At 41.7% G+C, this 20,563-nt stretch overlaps 1 protein-coding gene across 4 annotated transcripts in view; it reads right to left on the reverse strand.

Annotated features, from left to right (window-relative positions):
• JARID2 (jumonji and AT-rich interaction domain containing 2) overlaps positions 1–20,563 on the reverse strand; it is a 210,759-nt gene that overhangs the window by 97,404 nt on the left and 92,792 nt on the right. The gene's annotated exons all lie outside the window — the stretch shown is intronic.

Consider the following 20,563-nt stretch of genomic DNA (forward strand, 5'->3'; position numbering starts at 1 on the left):
CCATTATGCCAAAGACTGTTAGCAAATAGCTTCTAGCCTTCATAACTGACTAGAAGAGTGCTTTTATATGTAGAAATACATCATTACTATGGAAGCCAAGCACGAATGACATTACAGCACAAGATGTGTTTGTCAGCCTGTCAAAAGGCCAGATCACCAAAGAGAACTGATTAAACACAGGTTTAAAGAAGTCCCTTACTCCCGTTACAGCTCCATCCAAAACCACTCTTATGCAACCAAAGACATTTTGTGACTTTGTGTCCTGCATATTAGTCCTGCACCTACGTCAGCAGCATTAAATGAAATTAACTGTTCTGCTGTTTCAATACAACACTTTCTAGGGTGTTTTGTTTTCATCTGGGGGAGTTTGGATTGAGGTTGGGTTGCTACTAAACTCATAGAAACAGGAATACAACAGTCAAAAATGAACCTAATTTTTAATTCTGCTAGGAAACTACCCCAGGCCGTATGACATACTTCAAGCCCCAGTTTGATTTATGAAGTATGCATCTGAAAGAAATTTAAAACAAAAGAAACCAATAAAGCACCCAAAAAACGCCTGCCAATGTCTGCACTGTATGAATCCAAAAAAACCCTCACTAGATATTTGTCCATACCTCTGTTATTCTAGGTTCAGTTTTTTGGTTTGTTTTTTGGTTGTTGGTTTTTTTGGGGTTTTTTTAAGTATTCAAGAGACACACCTCTCTAACTGAAGACATTTCTCCACTTTTAAAGACACAATGAAAATTCTGAACCTCTCATTCCTCCAAGTAAACACTTTATACTATACTGTATTTCTGGCACTTTATACTTCATAGGGCAGAATGGAAGCCATAGCCCAGGCTCCATGATGGCCTAGATGAGGAAGGGAATAGGAGCATCAAACAGGCTGAGCAGCAAGGTATGCCTTCACTGACAGGTGAAGCAGAAATGCTGACCCAAAAAAAGCTGAGGGAACAAACTCATCTCTCTTAAATCCCCTTCCTACAAAGACAGACAACTAAGTCGTACCTTAAAACCACGAATGGCTACCCTTGGATTTTTCCAATAATTTTCTTAATTTTACAGAGGGGAGGTTGGGGAAAAGCAAACCTGAGTAACAACTGTCCCCAAACCCAAAAGCCAGAGCTGTCCTGAATGAAGCAGAATGTAGAGGAGGAAAGAGACCTGACGATCACCACCCTACCAGGTGCTCACTGTGTATTGTACCATTGTGCTATTAAGCACCTACCAATTGCCCCTGGAGCTGTATGATAAGGGGAGAGCAGTAGCATTTCTGGTAAGTTGATACCAGGCTGTGTAAAGACCATTAAGTTTTGCCAAACAAACATAGTCAATTTTATGGTACCATAAACACGCCCATTAGCACCAGGGAAATGAACACCATGTACTCTTCCTGTACTTCGTCAAGGAACCACACTCTTGGATGCACACAAATCTACCTCAGTCCCTCAGCCTCCTTTGACTGCAGTCAGAAAGCTTCAGAGGAACAAGAGGACTCCAAATGCAAGCTACAGACCTTTGTTTTTCAGATATATGGTCAGAAAAGGCATGAAGCCTTCAACAGAAAAACAGGAACACCAACACCAGAACAAGAGCTTGGTTAGGATGCAGGGACCTGGACTCTGTCCAGGTCCATGGCCAAGCAGGTGCTTCTGGAGAGGCCACCTCCTCTCCAGGCACCTCAGCTCACCCAGACGTAAAATAAAGGTAGTGAGTTCAGCTCCTACAGTGAAACACAGAGAGGCGTACTGACAGCAACCATGACATGAGACACAGGCTTGGTGTTATTAGCATCCCTTGGTGGCGTGCGATTTCGTGTATATTTTGGTGTTGGACAGAGTGACTATTTCTGGAGTAAAGTGCCCTTAGATTTACATCGGTCCTATAAGACACCTTCTCTCATATGCAACCTGGACACAGTTAAACATGCATTTTATTAGAAATTACAGACACAAGCATGTCCACAAAAAATAAAACTGATCTCCATTTAGTTCAAGGGTATCAGCAACTGAAATACCAGCAAAACCACAGAGAGAGAGAAAAGTCCTCAGGTATTAACAAAGTTATCAGTGAAATACAAATAAATTCTTTTTTAGTTTTTATGCCAAAACCATCATGTCTTGTTTATCTGCTTTTCCTGGGGAATTTTACAGCTTAACGGAAACCCCATGGGAGAGAGTAAAGAAAACCCACAATATACCTGTGAAAGAAGTAATTTCATTTTAAAATGTTTTGTTCTTCCTTTTGTTTCCACCTTTTTTGTTGTTGTTGTTTTCTGTTTTGTTTTATCCATTTGAGAGCTATCTGGAGAAAAGTTACTGATTCTATTTCCGAAACATTTTTACCTGTCCTTCACAAATACCCCCCATGTGAGGGAAAGAGCATAGATTACACTGCTAAATAAGAATTAAGAAAAGCAAGCTAATCATTATTTCAGGTCCTTGTCACAGTTATGTCAATAGGTGAGGGCAATTCCTCTGCCTCCTGAAGCACTTTTACAGAGCTAGCTTAACTGTAATATACCACAGCAGTCCCAGTTTTCAGTCGAGTTATCTCCCCCCTACCTCAGCATCACAGGGCCATGCCTTTAGATTCATCCTGTTTCAGAGTTAAGTTACCACTAGGTTTGGATGGACAAAGGAACAATAAATCCACACTGCAAAAATATCCATACCTTGGCACCTAGGGACTAGACAGATTAGTGATGATGAAAAAGGAAATTAAAAAAAGACATTCTGGTATTTTAAGTAACATGAGAAAGAAAGCTATGCCAAGAGCATGTCTCTAGACAACAGCTATTCTACGCTAGAAAGTAAAAATTAGCAATTGTGTCTCCACAGAGTATAACAGAAGGAGGAAGAAAGAAGGTGAAGGCAAACACAGTGAAGCAAGGAAGAGCTTGCTAATTGGAAGAAAATACAATGTATGAATGTGAAAATAAAAACAACAAGGGAAATAAAAAGGCATGCAACGTCCAAGTAACAATGAGTACTTGTGAGCCTGAAAAGGAATAAAAGTGCTGCTAAAACCCAGAGGCTTAGCAAGGCCTGGCTATATTTGTTAAGATTTCTAGGAAACCCTTACAGACTGTGTAATTTGAAAACTGCATATCTGCATGAAACTGGCAACAACAGGAAAGCAGTGTCTTGATGAACACTTGCTACGTGCTTTCCCTCTAAAGAAGCATCGTTCCCAGTGATCTGTGTGAGGGATGGCACAAACAGGCTGGGCTTATGATCTGGGTTGACAGAGACGAAGAAAAGCCCATTTCTGGAACTGGTGTCCTGGATAGCCAGCACCTACCCTGAAAAAGCAGCAGCAGGCAGGGGCCAGGCCAGCCCTCTGCTGCAGTCTCTGGAGAAGCCTGGAGAGCTGACAGCAGGAGCTAAGAATGCAGTGTGGTTCTTATGTAACATCCACGCTGCTCTGATGGACTGGGACGGCCCACTTCCATTTCCAAATGGAAAGCAGCATGAACAGAGTGCCTGAGTTACTTCTTCCTTAAGTAAACTGAATTAAATAAAACTATCAGAGACATAAATGTATGGCTCGGCTTCTACACATGCCTCAAAAGTAAACAAAAGAGATTCTGAAAGAGTAGGAGGGCTCCAGCAAAGCAGTGAGCTCTAAGAAAAAGGATGGGGAACAGACAAGAGAACTGCCAGAAAGCAAGCCCTTTTGGGGAGGTTATCCTCTGCCTAATTGTCTCTAATTCTGCACCTCTGTGACAAAAGCTGTGAAAAGCAAACGCTGAATGACATACTTCTAATTGCATGGTCCCACTTGATATTTTAATGCATGTCATTGAGGATTTGCCTTTCATGACTTTTGCCAGGAGCATGGGCAGCCCTCCAGACAGATAGAATTTTTTTTTTCTCCCCCAATGTGACACGAGTGATGAGGATCCTTTTTGCTGCAAGAAGGCACAGCCTGTCGATGCAGCAACTGTGATTGTTTCATGCAGCCAGCAGATAGAAGCATGAATTCAGCTCTCTCTTCACTGGAGGTACTCTGAAATTTCAGTCAAAGAAGAGAAAAAGTCCTCATCCTGTCCTGGGAAAAATTAATTGAGCTAAATGCTAGGTATTCTACATTAACTCAAGTTACATATGCCACATATTTGAATTAAACCACATTAATTACTTTTGCTCCACGTTTTCAATAATTTTTTAGTGAATGTGCCCTCCCTAACTCTGATATCATCCGTCAGTCAGCTCTAGGAGTCAAGCTGTCGACCTCTTTTGCTGGCAAAGATTTTTTTTTTCCCCCTCGGGCATGTCACCTCATTCTACTAAGCACTTGAATTACGATCTCTGAGTTTACAGCAATTAAATATCCACTGACTTAAAAAAAAAAAAACTGGTCCTGGACACTTCTAATGTAACACCCCAGCCTCTTCAGCAAGGTGCCAGACAGCGCTCCCCGGTGCGAGGCCGGGCAGTGTGGCCGGACCGCAGGCAGGGCGGCAGGCTGCCTCGCGCCAGGCCGGGCGCGCATCGGCACTGCCCGCGGCCGGAGCTCCAAGCCACCGCCGGCCCCAGCGCCCGCACGTCCGTTCAGAGCCTTAACGCAGACCTGACAACCGGGCCGGCATACGGCCCTGTGACATCCCAGAAAGAAGGAGGGGAGAAAGCTGCCTGAGCAATTCTCAAACTTTTTTTTTTAAGCTGTTGATTTCAAAGGCTTTTGTCCCTAACACTAAATGTCATCGATGATGCTCAGCGCCTCACTGCTAATAGGGAAGTGGAACTCTCCTCAGGGGAAAGCCAGAGCTGCTTTTCCTGGGGGAGAGAGAACTCTTTCCCCTTCTACTCGCCGTTTATTTCCTTTCCTTCACAGAAAGTATCTGCAAGGTATCATAAAGTGACATGAAAATTCAACCACCTGGAAAGCTCCCAAAAACTCAGCCATTAATCTTTTAGGATGCCTTCCTCCTAGTCACTGGTTTCTCACCTAGCTTGCTAAATTGATTATAAAAATATATTCTTTAAAACACTTGCTGTTTCTAAAACATGAAACAGCAATGTGGTCATAGAAAGATTTTTTTTTTTTAACCATACAGTAAGTAAACCTATTCTGACTATATTTGCAAAAGCAGGATGCTTTAAAAAAAAAAAAAAAAATCAAAAAAATCCACCTATATTACTGTTGCTTATCTGTATTTTTCCCTTCCCCAGGGAAGGAATTTTTTTCTTCCTGTTTTATTTCTTGTAGAGGCAGGCAAGTGAGTAGTATCATTTCCTCACTTTTTAAAATTAAAGGTCAGAGGACTACACTCCATGCTCGGGATGAAGAGCTGCTCTGCTGTTGCACTCAGTCCCCTGTAATCTGTTTGCAGCGTTATTGACAGAGGAGGGGAAGCTCATGACAGTAAAAGATTGAGACCAACTGCAGCAAACTGAAAGCAGAGGTGCAATATGAAAGCCCGACACAAATGAACAAACTGTTCTGCCACGGGCGTGCACGGCAGCGATGACATTTCACCTCTCTTTGAGCACTAACCCCTCGCCTAAGGTAGGGATTGCAGCCCATTCCCGTGCGACACCGACAGCAGAGGTTGGCAGATGTCTCTCCGATGCACTGCAGCCGCCTACCTGCTGGGAACGTGCAATGGAAAAGTACGTGCCAGGAAATCAATCTGTAGCTGGAAGACACCTGGGAGAAATCCCTCCCCTTGCAGACCAGATCCAGCACTGCAGCGACTGGAGAGCAGGTGAGGGTTTGATAAAGCAGGAGGATCCTATGCTCTGCCATCAGCTGAGCTCCGAGGATCTTACTGCAAGAATGGTGCATAGGCCAAAGTGAGCGTGCTGCATCAGCTAACACCAACTTCAGCCACCTGACAGACTGTATATGGAGACTGTTCCTGTTGTAATTGTGGGGACAACTGATTCCTGCCAGCATTAACACAGATCTCTAAAGCGTCGGCACAGGAAATGTCAGTGCTGTAACAGCCTTTAAGGAAACGCTCCTCACAAGCCAAGCGATTTCCATCTCTATTTCCCGCTCTTGAGACCGGCAGCTTAACCTTTCTTTCACCTCCCTTTTGTGAGCTCTACAGGCAAACCACAGGGGGAAGAGATGAGAGCTAGGGTAGGGGGGTGGCCACTTGAAAACCTGATGCTGGAGAGAAGGCTTCTGAAATGTTAAGGAGACTTCCCGACACACCAGCCCCCAGAGGAGTTAAATTCCACCACCATGAAACATTCTGCTGCTATTAAACAGCTTTTTTTGCTCATGTTTCAGGGCATCAGAAGAGGAAGTGAAACAGCATTAGCTGCTTCCTGACTTAATAGAAACCTTGGAACAGCCATCAACACGCACTTATACAGTCAAGACTGTACAATACACTGATGTGCATTTAATGATTTTATCTTTCCAAATAAGCAAAGGAGATAAAGTACTATATTGCAATTTTTAAAGAATGCCGTTTCCTCCTCCCCAACCAAGAACTCATTACACAGAGCATTCCTTTCATGCATTGGTGTAATTGAAGGCTAGCACCCATTAGCATATTTCTTGTTTTAAGTACGGCATCAGAGAAATGGGAGTGAGGGGGTGGGAGTAACATGCAATGGAACAGCATAGAAATATATGCTAAAGAGGTAAATGAGCTTTCAAAATATACCCAAGAGGCTGCGAGTATGCTGAAATTCACCACTGTATCACTGCAATAAAAAAAAAAAAAAAAAAAAAAAAAAATCTCTTGACCCAGGGCCAAAAGTGCATTATTGATAGTCAAAACACTGCCTAACTCTATTTCAATATGACGTGGAAGAGAGAGGGGGGAAAAAAAAAAAAAAGAATCCCTCTGTACATGCACAGTACCCTGCGAATGAAAAGCTAGAGAAACATTTTAAATTAAACAGTTCAAAGGAACAGTCCCACCCTACAATGTTTCTCAAGCTGCAAAGACTATTAAACAGTGTTAATGTTTAGCAAGTATTTAGCACTTTGTGTTCAGAGTGATAACAGGCGCACACACACACACCAGCCACCACCACCATCTTACCTCCCCCCCCTCCCCCGCCAAAATACCCAAACAAACGAAAAAAAAAAAAACCCACTGAACAAAAGGCAGAAGAATTCTCCCTGTTCCCACATGTGGCAAGGCTATAATAGCGACATTCATCCTGCAGCTGGAGAAGACGGGACATAACCCTGTGTGGCGGATGAAGCACAGGGGATGGCATCAGGCACGCTCTGTGTATTGGAAATACCTTTTGAACAGGGAAAGACAGAGAACCATTAGATTAGAACCAATCTAATGGGAAAGCAGCACTGACAGGCTTTGCTTCTGTGCATGTTCAGGCCACCCAGGTTAAAGCCTAGCTCCCATGTAGATCTGTTCACTGGTAACACCAAACAGCTACACAGTAAGGGTGAGAACCAATGGGAACAAACCCAGCATTTTAAACATACCATCTCCCCACAAAACAGACAAACAAAATAAAAAAAAAAATCATGTTTAATCATAAAAAGAAAATTTAAGATTAAATGCAAATGGAGAGTAGGATGCAAGAAGGAGTGAATGCCCGGTATTTTTTTTTTCCTAATGCCATGTCAAATCAGGAAAGGCTTTGGCAGAAGGAAGATTTATGTAAGTGGAGCATAAAAGAATAGGTTGGACTTTTTACATTTAATTGCCTTCTGAACCTAAAATCTGCCTCAGAGATACTATGGAAAACACTTTCAAGTCTTTTTTTTTTTTTTTTAAAAAAAAAAAAAAAAAAAAAAAAACCAAAAAAAAAAAAAAGTGGACATGAAGGCCTCATTGTTTTCCCCAAACTTTATATGTCAACACATACACACACATTAAAAAAAACCAAAACCAAACAAAACCCACCGTACCACCTTACCTCCCTTCTGAGATATTAAATCCACACAATGTTTCTTGGAGAGGGTATAAAGAAAATGTAGGTCAAGATGTTGAGATAGGGATTGCTTCTGAAAGATGAAAGTGTAAGAGGACTAAGCTTTCATTCCTTATGTTTCTTTGAGATTTCAAACAGGGTGTTATTTGATAATGGTTCCTTTCAGAAAATTGGAATTTAATATAGCTAATTATAAGTTAGAGAATTAATGAACAGTCAGTACTCCAACAGAGCTGGTATACCATGCTGGTGCTTTTTACCAGCACATCCCCAGTGCTTATAATAGAACTTTTCTCCAAATACTAAGGCAAATCTGTTGTCACATTATGCTGGATGGCCCAGGAGTTGGGGTGGGGGAAAGGAAAAAAAGAAATCTCCTTGTCCGTAGAACTGAGCCTCTGCAGCAAGCAGCCTGGAGTTGCCAGCACGGCACAGCACTGTGTGGCACAGGAACCTTCACACTTCAAAGGGAGCCCAGAAAATAAGAGGACAAAGACACAATAAAAAACACGAGTAGCTGTAGAGGAAAAGTACACTGAGAAACAGCAAAACACCTTTTGCCCCTTCCAACTAAAAGGGAGGAAAAAGGTTCTCAACAGAAGATTAAGAGCTCAGATAAATAGAGAAGGAGTATTCCTAATTGTGCAGTATTAACATGGAAGTATCTGAAAATTATTTGTCCTATCAGCAATCATAAGCTAAAAATCCTGACCTACATTTCACAGAGAACAAGGGGTATAAATAGGAATAACTCTCACGACAGGCACCGGCAGCAGATGCTGCTAGATTTGGACCAGGAACAGTTTCCCTGCAATTCTGAAGGAAGCCACTCATCAGTGTTCCAGGGACCTACACAGGTTTGGGATGCTCTGTTTTTAGAGATGGGACAAATGTGTTCAGCAACATGTGCTGGTTAGGAAGTACAGCAAAACTGCAACTTGTGGAGACTTAAACATTGATTGTACTTTAGTGAATTCTGAGAGGCAAGATGTATACTGTGAGAAACTCTTGCAATCCATGAGGTTCCAGCAACTTTCCCTTTGCTCTTCACTGTAGCTTCTGACAAAGACAGTGTATTTCTTTAAGTTCTCAGATGAGCTCTGTGTTGAGGTGTCAGTCAGAAGGGCCATATCCCAGGTTTTCCTCAAAACAAAACCTACAGTCACTTGAGCTGCAAGCTTTGGCGGGGGCAGAGAGAAATGTGCGTGATCTTGAAACAGAGGTTTCTTACACCTTAGCAAATTAAATCTGCTGAAGTCATATTTTCATTTGGCATGTCCCCACCTGGTTTTAGAGCAGGACCTATGTAAGCAGTGCTACCCTCCAAATAATCTGCTCTTAAAAGGCCACATCAGGAAAAAAAATCTGCCCCTATAGAGGGTACCTTTCCCCTCCTCATACTGCAAGAATTCCCCAAATCCTGAAGAAATTGCCTCTACCACCTGCTCCCAAACCTTGGGGTTGAGATCCTCCTTTGAGCGGCAGAATAGCATTCAACTTTAGAGCAAACAGACACACCAACCAAAAGCTCAGTGAGATCCCTCCTACTGTCCTCAGCACTTTAGGGAACTAAAGACTTTTTATGACAAGTGGAGACCAAACCGGTACTTTTCCATTGCTTTGAACCTGAGTAAAGGGAAACAGCATGGAAAACACCATCTCTTTCAGTCTCTTCTCATTCCTGCTGCCTGAAGAACTACCTAGTCAACAAAGGTCAGGAGCAACATCAGCCACGAAAAAAAGCCTGTCAGTTATTTTCCTAAAACCTTGGTAAAATTTCTGAGCCCTTTGTCTGTCCTGGCAGAATCTCTCCTGAAGTAGGAAAGCACAGACTGAAAAGCAGACTCTTTCCCAACAAGTCTGTCCCTTTCTACGTGTCCCTGCAAATCTCGTTTTCACAAGACTATCCCCACTGAGGCCAAAATTATTTGAGAGGCTTTAAATAGAAAATTCCTAGGCAGTTGTAAGTTTGATCCTCCCAGAGAGCAATCAAGCTCGATATCCAGCTATGCCAGACAAACTGAAAGTCTACAAAACTTTCCCCATAAACCCCAATATTCAAGTTTGCATGAAGTATTTTTAAACTAGTTTTTCTAATTAGACAACTATTTCTAAAAAAAAATCTGCTTTCCAGGTTGTTAATGGCAGAAGCCTAGACCCACAAGAGAAAGAAAGGTGGTTTTCTGTGCTACGCAATGCCTTAGCTAACAGCCCATTTATTCTACTTTATGAGCAGAGTACTTGTATATAACCCTGTGTAATGCTGTGGATGTTAATCAACCTTCACGACTTTGCACGCCAGTTTTATTGGAGCGCCTTCCATGCTGGCATAAAGGGGACTTTGTACCAAACAGTCTTCCTCCAGCCTAGCAGAGATCAGCATCAGCTTGCAGCTAGAAAACCTCTCTTTCACAAAGAACATTTACTCTTCAATTCGGGTCTCTTGTTAATCAGACTTTAAATATTCAAGGACTGCCATACTGTTAGAAGGTAATCTATGAAAGAGTGCATTTAAATCTACAGTTGCAAATGGGCTGTGTTTATCTACTTAGATAAGACAGCCTTGTTCATTTCAATTAGAAAAGGTCAGTTCCAGGCAAATGTAAACTGTCATTTGAAGTTCATCCCTGCAGGACAATGAGAGGAGGTAAAGCTTCTGGGACAGGTTTCCATCTAAATAAAACTTGACAACTAGTCCCTAACCACAGGCCTCATTGGTGCACAAAAGGCCATCTTCAATTGATTTTGGGGAGGGGGAGAAGAGCAGCAAAACCCCATGTTTCAAGAGGATTTGGAATTCAAGCCACATTCCTGTAACTTCTATCCCTTATTCATGACTTCCACCTGAAGGTAAATTGCTGCTGACCTCCCAAGATGCAAGAGGCAGAACAACTACTCTAGAAAGCATCAGATTTTATTATCTTGGCAAAACAGAGTTATTTGCTTACTGCCCTGTCAAATAGATTGTCACATTAAAGAGAAAAGCTAGGTGTCCTCTCCTTGGAAGAGAAACAGCATGTTTCTAGACAGATAGACCACAGGAACAAAGAGGAGGGAAGAGAAATTAAGTCCTGCATGCAGACTGTGTAACAGGAATATGCCTCTCCCCAGCCCCAGCCCACTCCTGTACCAAGCCTCACATTTGTGGCTCCATGCAATCCTATCACTTCCTTTTGGCATATGGAGCCACAGACTGAGACAGAGCCTGAGGCTCTGAAACAAGATCTCGACATGCCAGCAAGGGAGCAGGGGTCAGGAAAAAACAAAAGCGGATGAAATTCCTCTTCAGCCTTCTCCATCTGATACACCTGTATGTGCACATGGTAGTACAACCAGGATGCCTTTTCTCAATACAAAAATATACGGATATGAAAGGATACACTGCTATCATGGCACCCTCTTGCTAACATTGTGACAGCATTTCCACCCCAACAGAAAGAAATTTTCCGTTGTGAAAAAAAGGAAAAAGAGAGTACAGTTTCTGTGCCATTTTCGTCATTTTTAAACTTCTTTCAGTCCATCCACATACACAGGAGGCATAACTTAAAAACACTGGGGTGCTTACAGAGCATCGTTAAAAACAGTTGGCCATGGCACACTTCACCTCTCACAGCACCAGAGACAACAACCACTGTCTGAGGGAGGTATTTTAGAGAGAACCTGCTTTTGGGACAACTCGGCTGGAAGAGAGCATGCCAAGATGCGATTTAGATCTAACGTGCCTGTTTAAGCACACAGATGCACGCACACACAAAGACTAAGAAGAGGCTGAACTGAAATATGTTTCAGGTCAACCACTGCTGAAGCTGAGTGAGGGATGAAAGGAAGGAGGAGAAAAATGCAATTATTAAATGCTGCTGCGGTCTTTAGGCATTACTCGGAATGGCTGGCTGAGGCTGCCAAACCTTTAGGAGGAAAAGTGGCTTATCTCCTGGCTTTCCAAATTGCACCAGAAGTCAGCTGATGAGGTTTCAGGAGTTTGCCAGCTCCATCCCTCTGCGGGATCTCTGGCAGATTGCTCCAGCTGGGTTCCTTCCAGCTCTTCCTTTTTTTCCATTTTAGCGTATAGCTTGAATAAAGAAAATAAGATGAAGGCTTTCAAAGATAACACAGTCTTTCACAAACAGATGCAGAACAAAGCACAGGAAATTCTGAGCAAAGTAAAAAATGAATGTTGTCAGTTCAGGGCTTATCTGGAACGAGTTAGCCTCTTAGTGGACAGATCTGAAACATCACATGGTCCTGACTGGGATTGCAATGCTCACTAACAGTCTCATAAGGGGAGAGAAAACAGGATGGATAAGGGTGGAAATTCAGCTACCTTTAGCTCTCAGAGATGGAAGTTCCTTCAGATGTTTTAGAAAAAACATGAGTCAAGCTTGCCACTATCCCTCGCAGCCCTAAGCCCAAGGCTTCTGTATCTATACCTCTGACTTGACCAGCAACACCCCCCAGTATTAAATTCATTTAAATTGGGAAAAAAAGAGCATCAAAGGCAGATTATTGAAACCACATATTCAACCAATTTGGAATACAACATCACCATAACTGCTTGTAATAAATCCGTGCTAGTCCGACACACACATACACACAAAGATTTAAAAATGCAGGAGCATTTATTACTATAGAAAGCAATCTGCTATGACTTAACAGTATACGTACTAGGCTATATTTTTTGGAAGACATTCACCCACAAGCTCTGGAACGTATCTGCTATGTGATGAACTTATCATCGTCATCAGTTACTTAAAGCGAGCAGTTATTTCAGAACGGCTTCTTGCAGATTTTAAATCAAAAATATCCAAATGAAACCAAACCAAAATGTGGAGGCCTGCACTCAGAGCACAGACCAATCTGTTATGAGCCATGAAATGAATGTGACTAATTCCTGAAGAGTTTCATTGCTCTAAAAAGGTGACTGATTTTCTTGCTCTTCACATCAGAAATTCTATATTCAGATGTGGATCAATGACACTTAAAACACTGTGACACCAATCTACAGGTGCTTTCAGTTTACTCCACATCACTAAAAGGAGCCCCAAACCCATTTTCATTGGCATGCCATATTCTTTATGAGTCAAGGCCTCCGAACATAGGGCATTTGAGGTGAAGAGTATGGCACATTGGCAGCTGTATCAGGCAACTTGCTGAACTGGCTACTGTGCCCATCATCAGCTACAGAATCTCTGCTTCTTCTTCTAAACTCACTTTACTGCCAGGGCTTACAGCACACCGTGACACCTGCTCCAATTAAACACAGCCTAATGGCCTTAGAAATGTCCTGCTGGAGCAAATAGTTCTCAAACTCTTTCTAACAGAAAGTAATTTCTAAAACACCCCCACATCAAATAAAAAGGGCTGTGGAGGTTCTAGGGCACAAGACAGCCCTTTGAGGTCTGAAAACATATCCTTTCTAATACTCTGAAAGCATTCCACAAATGTAGTCTTGCACTAAAAGCTCAAAGCTGCAGTGTAAAAATAATTAGCAAAGGCCTTATTCAAAGCCAAGCAGTAAGAGTTTCAGAAAATACAGTTCCCTAGGACTGACAACAGTAAACTGCATTACACAGTCTGTATGAGTGAAACTTCTCTCTGCACTTACTTGTAATACTCATTTTATTTCCCATTACATTCCTATTTTCTTAATAAAATGGAGTATGCTATTTTAATGACTGATTTAGTGGTATGTCTTACTCTCATTTCTAAACTAGGCAAACTAGATTTGATAAGACAGAAGGTACAGGTTTTGACAGAGCTGGCAATCCTGTGATGTAAAAGCACCACCGCTCTTTTGGTTGTAAATACCAGCCATGGTACAAATTAAAGCTGGAGACTTTACGGTTTATAAAGAGAGAATTAAAGAGTTTGCCTGTCTACACTCAAGGGTGCTCTCCAGACTGCTGATAGAGAAAACAAACAAGACAGCAGCTATGCAGAATTACCCTGAGTCAGGGAAAACAAAATTGTTTTCTCTGTTAGTGTTAAGGCCAAGTTTTGTATCATGAAGAGTCAACGCAACAAATTTCACCACTAGTAAGAGGTGATTTGGGGGTTTGTTTCAGCTGGAGCATTCTTTGTGCATTTGTTTATGGGGTTTTGGGGGTGCTGGAGGTGGTTGATAGAATCATAGAATATCCTGAATTAAAAGGGACACACAAGGATCACAGAATCCAACTCTCACCCCTGCACAGCACCATCCCCAGAAGTCACACCATTCCTGGGAGCATTGTCCAAATGCTTCTCAAACTCTGTCAGGCTTGGTGCTGTGATCATTTCCCTGGGGAGTCTGTTCCAGCGCCCAACCACCCTCTGGGTCAAAAACCTTTTCCAAACATCCAGCCTAAACCTTCCCTGACACATCTTCAGGCCATTCCCTTGAATCCTGTCACTGAGCACCACAGCGAAGAGACCGGTGCCTGCTCCTGCTCTTCCCCTCACAAGGAAGTCGCTCCTCAGTATCCTCTTTTCCAGGCTGAACAGACCAAGTGACCTCAGCTGCTCCTCATATGGCTTCCCTTCACCATCTTCACAGCCTCCCTTTGGATGCTGACAGCTTCATGTATTTCTTACATTGTGGAATTCAAAGCTGCACAAAGGACTAGAGCTGAGGTTGCAGCAGTGCAGAGTAGAGTGGGACAACCACTTCCTTAGACCAGCTGGCAATGGGTTGATTTTTGGTTTGTTTTTAAGAGAAACATAAACCTAACAACTACAATTGTGAAGCACTTCTCACTGAACTTTTAAGCTGAATCGGTTCTTGCTCATATTCCTGGCAACTGCTGTCCCTTCCAGCATCTGAGGCTGTGGTTAGATGAGATGACTGTGCCAATCCTAAGGCTGTGGTTAGATAAGATGCATGTGCCAAGTCAAGCAGCTTGCTACTATCAAAATGGATGAAGAGTCTGATATCCTCTTCCTCCAACTTTCAATCAAGGTACTCTATAGAGTCCCCCACTTCCACCAAATGAGCATATGGCATTCATCTGACCTTTTAATGAATGTGTGTAGTTTATTAAACTAGAAAAAAATTACTTATTTTTCTAATTTTTTTTTTTTTGTGGGCGAGTTTTCTGCCACCTTAGTATTCTTTACTGGCTGCAGACAAACGGCAGAGCTGGCACAAGGTGAAAGCAGGGGGCCAGACCCACCAGCCACCGCTGAACTCTTTCCCACCTTTTTTCACCTTATTTATTTTAGGCCTACAATAACTCAGGCTGCCACAGAAAATGCACATGCCTCTGCAGACTCTTCATGGCCATTTTCATTTCCTATTACTTACGATTGGCAATACGCAAGGAGGCAAGATTATTTTTAGAATTTGTTTGCCTAGAAAGGCATTCAGGAGCAACAGAAGCTTTTTTTAGATGGTCATGGAATAGGTTTTAAGGAAATTAATTATACAATTTCTCTGTTTCACAGGTTAAAGAAATATCCATCCCTGTTATATCTGAGAGGAAAAGGAATATAGGTGTCCTGTCAAAGTAAATTTTCTATCAGTCTTGCCAACCACTGAAATTTTATTAAGACAGGAGCACAATTTGGATGGACATAATCAAATTCGGTTGACATCACTGAGGGCATAATTTGGCCTGCAAAAATTTTTATAAATGGTAATGATGGAAAAGACAAAGAAAAACCTGTGTCAGACAATTAACAAGTCCCTGGCAGGCTCAAAATTAATTCTATTCTAGAAAACAAAGAAAGGAAAAGAGATTTGGAAAATTTCAATGAAGCCAAACTCAAACATCCTGTTATTTATTTGTTAATCTTTAAATTCACTTGACAGCAAGCACCAAAGTGAAAGTGATGTTGAATGCCATGACAAACTTGCTCAAACGCTTATTTTCTGAACCTTTTAGTTGAAAACATCTATATTTAATCACAGTTTAGAACTAGCCAAAAAGGCTGTTTACTCTGAACGTAAAGGGAAAATACTGCAAAGTTGAAAGAGGTATTTCTGTTTCTGTAAGTGCATTTTTAAAATCCACTTACAGGCAAGGGTCCTTGGCACAGTCACAATCTTCTACTAAAGCTTAGGAGACAGACAGACATTACCCACTGTCAACAAAAGCAATCTCACATCACTGATGGAGTGAAAAGCTCCCTAGACAAATGTTAGCATAAAACCTTCCTGCAGTACTTAATTGCAGCCTTCAGAAATAAGAGAGATGAAGTTATCAGTATATTTGAACCATCACAATGAATGAAGAGGGCTGCTTGCTTGTTCAAAACTGAAAGCTGAGTAGTGACCCAGCCAGGGAAGGAGACCCACACCATTCTGGGCACACAGAGGCACAGCGGAAGCAACAACAATCCCCCAAGGGCCGCCATTGTTTTCATCTGCAGGAGTCAGAAGAGAGGAGATGTGGTCTAAGGAAAGACATGGTGGCACAGCTGGCAACTGCTGCCATCCCCTCTTAATTAGCTTTTGGCAGATAACACACGGCACTGAGCTGAAGCACCCGGCTTAGCAGCGTTTAGGCATTTCTACCACATCTGTTTTGATTTTCATGCCATACGTGGAGTACCATCTACACAGCCAGCGAGAAGCGGTTTCACCAATAAGCTGAAGTCAGGTGAAGACAGTCCCATGCCACCCTAACACTGGGCATCTTCCTTTCAACACGGCTCACTGGGGAGCATGGACAGAAACCCCCATGCAGTGAGCAGGAAACATTTGAAAATGCATGCATCAATGACAAATCGAGCTATTTTAAGAATACACTGCTGCCTGCCCCAGCTGGCTTGAACAGCCAGTGTGCAAGCTCAGGGATGGGTAGACCCAGGAATCAGAGGCTGGTGCTATCGCTGGGTCTGGACCCACGGAACTGTCTCACAGCCTCCTGCCTCTCCGTGTGGAGAGGAAAACCAACTCTCCAACAAAAAAAGTCATGTGAACTTTTGCTTGGGAATGGCTGAGGGCAGAAGCAGACCTGTACAAAGTGGTGCAGTCCCCACCCCTGGAGGTGTTCAAGAAACAACTGGTACTCACTGCTGTAGTCTAGTTAACAAAGTAGTGATCAGACAAAGGCTGGAAGCCTTTTCCAACCAAAATGATTCTGTGATGGGAGAAAAGGGGCACCAGAGACTTTATGGTTCAACGATCATCTCCATCCACGTGCTGACATGGTTCCCACTCCTTTTAAGGAACATACATAAAATTAAGTAAGTTCCTTTAACCACCTTAAATATAAGGTGAAATCTCTCAGAACAGCAAAATTACTTTTTTTTTACTCGTCTCTTTATTTACTTAGTGAACAAGACTTCAGCTTTTGCCTTGAACTAAAGCATTCCCTCACATACATGTGATTTTCCAAATTGATTATGCCTACTGTGAGCTTAACGTAGGTGACATGTTTGCCATGACACCTTTCTAGGACAAAGTATAGCCGGTGAAAACAAACTATCTGCTTGAATAATTCTAACGTCTGGTCTGTCATCTCTGTAGATTAACTAACCATCTTAAACAAATAAGGAAACTTTGTCACTTTTTCCATTCAAGAAACTTCTGCATCACAAATTTCTTTATTGAGAGTTTTGAAAAACAGAACTTAAAATCTTAGGTCATAAAAGTTTGCTTTATTATTATATTGCTATATTATTATTATTATTTTGAGGGTACTGGATTTACTCTCATCAACAGAATGCAAGCCATTATTACATCTTTCATTGCCTTTGTTACAGACCTATCTCACATTTTAAGCTATACAAAAGGAAAACAATTTCCTGAAGGACTTAGTTCTCCTTTTAGATGAAGATCTCTGGAAATTGGTATCACTATCCCGAACACCAATCCTTATTCTTAAAACCCTAACACAAATGACAGGCAGCAGTAATCAAAACCACTAAAGAGGTCCCACTGGGTTTTTCCAGCACATGACCTTGTTTCCATAATCAGAGTTCCAGTATCCCTTTTAGGGCTGCAGAGAGTTTCTTGACAACCAGCACAAGCCCCTCCTTCAAATTTTATATTCCCAAGGGCTGAAGAGGAACATGTAGGAAACAAAGACATACTGTAGGGTGTTGTTCCATACTCTGCAAATATCCAGAATCAATATAAACACACAAACAATATAAGCACTGATACGACAATCAAAATATGACCACTCGCCTTTCTCATTAATCAGAGCCACTTAAGTAACAGGGCTTCAGACACAAACTGAAAATGGCATTATTATTTTCAGGATAACAAGTAGATTTACTAGTGAGACAGAGACAGCTAAGCTATTATCATACATAAAATTGTCAAAAGTAATTTCAATTTTATTTATTTTGAATTTTTTTTTATTATTCAGAGAGGCACAGAAGTCAATTGTCTCTGCGTCACCACCAGCACAACAGAGCTTGCAGAAACTTTAATACAGAAAAGACTTCTGTTAATGGGTTCACCTTCCACATTTAAAATTAATTTGCTTTTCACACTATCAATCAAAGCTGCACCATTACTCCAGCTATCAAATCATTAATGATACTACTGAATTCACCAGATGAAATACAACTGACAATCATTTTCATACAAGTTTAGCTGCAGCTTCACAAACACTGGCAAAGGAACTTGTTTATCAAACTTCAGCCATCCAAAGGCCCAAAAACTTCTTAAAGACATGAGTTGCAAGGACCTGGGGTACCTTTTACCTTCCTCTATTGCTACAAATAAATATTTTCTACTAAGACAATTTACAGATTTCAAGAGTATGAATAAATAAGCTTAAGGAACGGCAGTTATAAAACTAGACAAGAGAAAGTCTCTCTGCATTACAGAGGGTGGCACCAAGATGAAATCCTGCTAGCCAGCTGCCTGCAGTCTCCTCGGCTACTAGAAGTGCAAAAGACCACAGTCCATACTCCTGCACAGAGCAGGGGGTTCATTCAGAGAGCCTGAATCCCCCCTCACATCCTTCCTTTCCACTATTGAAAATGATTACATTTGTCAGGTATTAAAAGGTGACCATCTCGATTTTCAACAGTTTCATAAATAAATGAATAAAGAAATGGGTCACCCACATAAAACTATATTTAACCACATGCTACCCTCTGGAGCAACATGCAAAAAACAATGGATGTGGCCTGAAAGTTGGATAAAGGATGCAAATAAAGAAATTTTTTTTCTTCCCAAGAGTATGAAATCTGGAATCTAAGACTCAGCCTTAAAATACTACACATTTTCTTGAATTCAAAATAGCTCAGTAATTTCTCTGGATGACCTGCTTTTTTTCTCAGTCCATAGAGACCCATGGATTTGAAAATACATGGCTACATTTTTCTTAAATGTAAAGAACAAATTGCATGTTCAAATTGATTTTCTTGATGTCACTGCACAATATCAATCCTCCTCCATTTGCTCTTTTTTCTCTGCATAATGAAACATTCTTCCAAATATCCATGGTTTAAAAAAAAAAAAAAGCCTTTGGACAGAAATGTTGAAACAGAGCAGCGCCAAGACACGACTTTTAAAGAAAAATCACTTAGCAGACAGAAAGAGCAACATGGAATATCATTCTGGCTCAAATAAAAAACTCAACCCTCAAATAATTGGTCATCTATTTCTGTGAAGGAGAAAGGCTCTGAAGATGTGAGCTCTGCTGCTGCCAGGGGAAGCCAGGGGCACACTCCATGTCTGGTACCTGCATTGACAGAGCATTCCCAGCCAACTCACTTTTTATCTAAGCTGCCTTTGGAGAAACTAGACACCATGAAAACCTCAGTCATCCCATAACCTGGCACATCATCAAAGCCTCCTAACACACAATTACTGAGCTCCATGCCTTTGGACTTTTATCCTTTGACTAAACAAAAACCCCACAATGGAAAAAGAAATGTTCCAAGAGAAATTGTGTTTGACGGAAGATCAATGATGCAGAGGTGTTGGAGGGAAAAAAGCCAATGCTGTTTTCTGTACACCTCCAAGCTTATAAATACCTTCCTCTGAAAGCTAGATGCCCCTTCCCATCAGATCAGTATTTGATATTATTACTGAACTCTGAAGTCTGAGGTCTTCTTTAATCACATTAAGGAGTTTGCAATTTCTTATGCAATCCAGTGACTTTATCATGCCGCCTGGAGTTATCTGGCCATTCCCCTAGTTTTCTGCCTTGTCGGCAGTAACACTCAGTGGAATCTGACTCACCACGTCAACAACACAAGTTACAGACAATATGAATAACCTACCAAGCAAGCACCCAGCTGCTGCTTTAATGCATTAGCACATGTATAGCTATGCACATGCCTAAAAGGAACTGCCATAAACCTCCACAGAGAAACAAATAAGCACTTGTGAGTGAAAACTGTAAGCCTGCCCAGAAATCTGAATCCTGCTAGTCATCACTTTCAAGGCTCAAGCCAGCATGACAAAGTCTTTTCAAGTAAGGGTCTAAGTGAATCTGAAAAACACACACTTTATATTCACCACTCAGGACACCACAGCTTTTTTAAACAAGCTTTAAGGGAAGGGGAAGCAACAGATAATACCTGACTAGAGCATTAAAGAAATAAAATTCAATTCCTTTCAAGCTCCTGTCATCTAAGCTTGTCTGCATCTCCTTTTAACACCTTAAACAACTGCTCTGTGATCTACTAAACTAGGGGAGTCCAATGTCACGGCTCTTGTGTCCTCTCAACCCTTTGACTCTGGATGTGGATCCTCTGCTACTTCACCTGCGGACTTGGATCACTCCAGAGACAGATGC

Source organism: Hirundo rustica, chromosome 1 (assembly GCF_015227805.2).
Source record: "Hirundo rustica isolate bHirRus1 chromosome 1, bHirRus1.pri.v3, whole genome shotgun sequence".
NCBI classification, from domain to species: domain Eukaryota; kingdom Metazoa; phylum Chordata; class Aves; order Passeriformes; family Hirundinidae; genus Hirundo; species Hirundo rustica.